This window comes from Glycine max, chromosome 20 (genome assembly GCF_000004515.6).
Source record: "Glycine max cultivar Williams 82 chromosome 20, Glycine_max_v4.0, whole genome shotgun sequence".
In the NCBI taxonomy this organism is placed as follows: domain Eukaryota; kingdom Viridiplantae; phylum Streptophyta; class Magnoliopsida; order Fabales; family Fabaceae; genus Glycine; species Glycine max.
In genome coordinates this window covers 4,598,192-4,603,289 of record NC_038256.2, presented here as the reverse complement: position 1 = coordinate 4,603,289, position 5,098 = coordinate 4,598,192, and positions in this window count along the sequence as shown.

Below are 5,098 nucleotides of genomic sequence, written 5' to 3'. Positions count from 1 at the left end.
TATATATATATATATATATATATATATATATATATATATATATATATATATATATATATATATATATATATATATATATTTATTGATTGTGTTATTTATTTAAATTTGTCTTTGCATGTATTTTAATTTATTTGTAAAATATATTTATATTTTGTTATTCAAATATATAAATTGAAATATATATTTTTTTGTACATATTGTTGTTATTTTTATTAGATAATTTATTTTGTTTGGTTGTTTGCATGTTTTATTTTATTTTATTTTATATAATATATTTATGGTGTAATTAATAATTTTTAGATATATTTAATTTAATTTTTGTAAGTGTACTTAATTTATAAAATAAAATTTTATAAGTGTATTTAATTTTGCAGTATAAATGACATCTTGCTCATCATCTTCGTCAAATATGCAAATTAAATCTGGTCCAGTTGATGGTGACGTGCTATGGATGCAAGATAAGCATGTTTCACAACATATTTGGAATGAGGAAGAAGATAGAAAATTACACATTAGACGAGTTGTCCCCATGTATCAAGGTCTAGAAGAAATACCAGAAGAAATTATTCCTCTACTTCGGCAATTTGATTTTTTTACTGAATTATGAAGATGAGATATTTAAAAATAAATGTGACATTAATTAGTGCCTTGATAGAAAATCCATGCCAACATATAATTCTTGCCCAACATTAAAACTCGATGGCATCTCCAAACCGCAAATGTCCTCCTTATCAGGATGACTCCAATTGATATTGTTATAATGCAAAACATCATTCCAAAATGGATTTTGAATTCCTTCTACACCTAATAGTCAAAAAAATAAAATTCAGGCCAATATCACAATCATACTTATTTACCATTAAATACAATTGTCATAAAATGATAAATGCATTCACCTATTTTTTATTTAATAAAATATACATTCTGTTGGGTGAACAATTCTTACTGGTTGAATCATGTCGGTGACTTCATCGTCTGTATTAGATATATCGTCAACACTATCATCTTCGTCTAAAGACTCTTCAACGTATGAGTTAGACACAAGATAATCATTATCTTCATCATCATGTAAATTGCTTACATTTCTTGGCGGTTTCGATTCATTATTAGATAAATTATTTTCACATGATGTAACAAAATTTGTTGAATGAAACATATAATCACCAACAACATCCTTTTCTATGTACAATTCCAGAACTGACATTTGTTCTTATTGTTGAAAACTTTCAATCATAGTTTCAACATCTTCGTCATCACAAATTTGCAGAGCAACATATTTTCCTGAAACTAAAAATCTACAACTTATAGCACAAATATTTTCATTATTTTCTAACTTTACCTTATCTCCAATTTTTTTTCAAAGTATTGAAACTAATTCCACATTTAATCTGAATTGCTTTTTTACTGCCTTCAAAGATTACACCATCATTCTCTTCATATACCCTTCCATTGAAATACAACACTGTTATAACTGAATTCATCATATACCTACAAAAAAATATTATAAATAATTAATCATAACAATAATAAATTCAAAATAAAAAAATCTAATAACAAAAAGCCTCTTTACTGAAACTTCGATTAAAACTTTATTCTAACAAAAAATTAATTACTTCAAATAAATATGATGCCAGAAACTTAAAAAACTTGAACGCTTTCAAGGTAGAAATTTTAAAGGCAGAACAAAGCATCAACGAAGTTGCTATTATAAATAATTAATCTTAACAATAATAACTTTAAAATAAACAAATCTAATTAAAAAAATATTACACTGAAACTTCAGATTAAAACTTTATTCTAACAAAAAATTAATTACATCAAATAAATATGATGTCAGAAACTTCAAAAACTTGAACGCTTTGAAAGTAGAAATTTTAAAGGCAGAACAAAGCATCAATGAAGTTACTATTATAAATAATTAATCTTAAGAGTAATAACTTCAAAATAAACAAATCTAATTACAAAAAATACTAGAAACTTTAGATTAAAACTTTATTCCAGACTCAAAATAATTACTTCAACTAAAAATGATGCGAGATAAATTATTGATTGAGAAACTTTAGAAACACTTGAAGGCTTAGAAATTTTAAAGGCAAAAGAACAAAGCATCAACACGAAGCTGCTATTTAAAGGCACTCCACACCTATTTCGCCAATGGTAGTGGCGAAATATGCATGCCACATGGCCCCCTGTTTCACCAGTACTGGTTGCGAAACCAACATAGCCTACTTTGAACACCTACGTGCCCTCTGCACCTAAATCGCCAGTCAAAGTGGCGAAAACCACTATGCCAACTATTTCGCCAGTGGCACTGGCGGAACAACCACGTGTCCGGTCCCAGGCGTATATCGCAAGCATGCATGGCGATATACGTGCATGCATGGCTGGGGGCTACGTAAAAACAGACCCCCTTGGTCATTTGTTTCAAAACAGACCTACTTTGTGAATTAGTTTGTAAAACTAACCCCATTAGGTCAATTTGCCTTATCCATGAGTTAAATTGCCAAATGGTGATGGGTTGAACATTAAGAATTCGGTGTCTGTGTAACACTTATGGCACTGCGTGATACAATGAGAGATCTGTAGTGAGTGCGCTTCAAGTAATAAAAAAAACGAGAGAGAAGTATGAGGGCAAGGAGAGTGGTGTAGAGATTTAGTGGGTGAGTAAAATAGAGATTTCACATGAATTTCAAAATGTTTGGGATGAAAATAGTAAAAAGTGGGTTGAAAATAGCAACTAAAAAAGTTGATTCAAAAGTAAACATGCACATAGAACTGAATCTATGTCCTAATTAAATCAAATTTTCTATGTTTACATGTTTTTTTTTACTATGATATTGGCATGAAGTAATCTATGATTTATTTCATACATGAGAGCCCCCAAAATTTAAGAATTGTTTATGAAACAATAATTAAAATTGAAGAAGGCAAAAAGAAAAATAGATTTGTTTACGAAAACTTTGTAGATCAAGATTTAAGAATTAAGAACATGCATGAAGGAACTAACTTTATTAACTTACTGAGTTTGATCAAAGTATTGGGTTGAATTTCATTATCCTTCACCTAAGTTTTAAATTGAAATTAATTCAATTTGATTTTTAATTCATATTTTAAATTTATAAATTTATTCAGATCCTAATTCTTTTGATAAATAATATTTTATCTCTGATTAAAATTCTTAATTTATTAGGTGAATTCAAATAGAAACAACCAAGACGAAAAATCTATAAATTTGAATAGAATAAATCAAATTTTATTCAATACCTGAATTATTATAGATCAATCTCCGCTCTTGCCAACTTTACACAAGTCAATTTTGAAAGGTCGAGTATTAATTTTATATGTCTTTTTCCAATTATCTTGTTAACTTGAGCCCATTCCAAAACTCCATCATGACAAACCTATACTTGGATTGACTTAATAATGTTGACCTTGTTATGCGAACTTACTACTTTATTTCAACTGGTCAAGAGTCATTCATGATTATAACTAAGTGACACGTAGACCACATGCACTTTAAGAATAACTCTAATGTGAAAATCTACTAAAGTTTATCTACTACGTTTTTAATGATATTTTATATTTTCCTATAATGTCTTATCAAATGTTTTATTTCAAGTAAGCTGTTCAAATTTTTTCGCCAACCAAAATTTTTGTTGAACCTTTTCAACTAAACCCCAACTGAATATTATTATTATATTTTTAAGGAGAGAAAGCATACTATATCCAATGGCATAAAGTTGACTCATGAGTTTCTATTTTCCGTTATGGTTGGAGGAGAAACTTCCATTAGAGTTGCTCTTAACATCTAACTACAAGAACATCACTATATAAGGACATCTCTCATTATATGTGATCTAACCTTACTTTTATACTCTCATCACTACATAAGGATATCTTTTATCATATACGATCTAACCTCACTATTACACTCTTCTTGTACATTCATTAACTTGAGCTTCAATGTCCTTACAAGTGGTTGCACTGAATTTCCCTCATTGTCATACCAATTTGAGCTCTACCTTTAGTTCTCTCATTGAACACAAATCAAATATTCATAAGATCTATAAAATTTCACTCAACTAATTCTTTTAACTCCTTGGCAAGTGTATCAATTTATCAAAGTAATATTAAAATGGTAAGGCCGAGTGTCGAATCCATAGGGACTAGGATTGTGCTCAGAGTTCGTATATATCTAATCCTAAGCGGACAAATGACTGAAGTAAATATTTTTTAAAAGAGATAGTGCAAAAACATAAACTTCTACCATAATAAAGGATAAAAGAGCAGAGCAAGATGCAAGAAATAAGAAAACGAACACTTTGAGATGAAAATTGATGTTTGATGCAAATTTTTGTAGATGTGTTGGGTGTTTGGCCTACCAAAATTACACTTGATACAATGTTAAAGATTCTTCACCATTTATGCTTATTCCAACTATTACCTTCATCAACTAAGCTACGCTAATCATGATTCCTCATGTGAAAGAGCCTAAATCACCTAATTTCACTCCTAATCCCTTAAGAACTAAACCAAATAATTTGCTTTAAGAATAAAGATGTATAAATAAGGCTAAATAACACCATTCTATTTCTAGACATGGATTACCTAAAAGCTCATTCGAGTTCTCAAGGTAAACATATTTCCTAATGATTAAAACCCTATAGCATACATGTGAATGGATAATCAAACCATAAAAAAGGCAATAAACTTAGAAAGGAAGCAATAACATTAAATGGATAGTAAAGATCATTACATCAAAGAGTGTTTGGCATCCAAGTCCTAAAAATGGATAATTTAGCCTCTCATAGTCATGAGAGACTTAAAAATAAAAGATAAAACAAAGGAAATGGAAGAAGAAGAGCTCTAAGCGAGTGAAGTTGGCTCTCTTTCATGGCCTTGTTGACTAACTCCCTCCAAAAGCACAATGCCAACCTTTTATATTCTTCAAAATGTTGCACAATGATGCTTTTAAAAAATGTCTATGCGCTAAGCCTACATGTGCACGCTAAGCGCACATGCAAAATATAGCTGGCTTTAGTGACTCCGCGCTAAGTCTCCAAATGCATGCTTAACACACATGTACGATACAACTAAC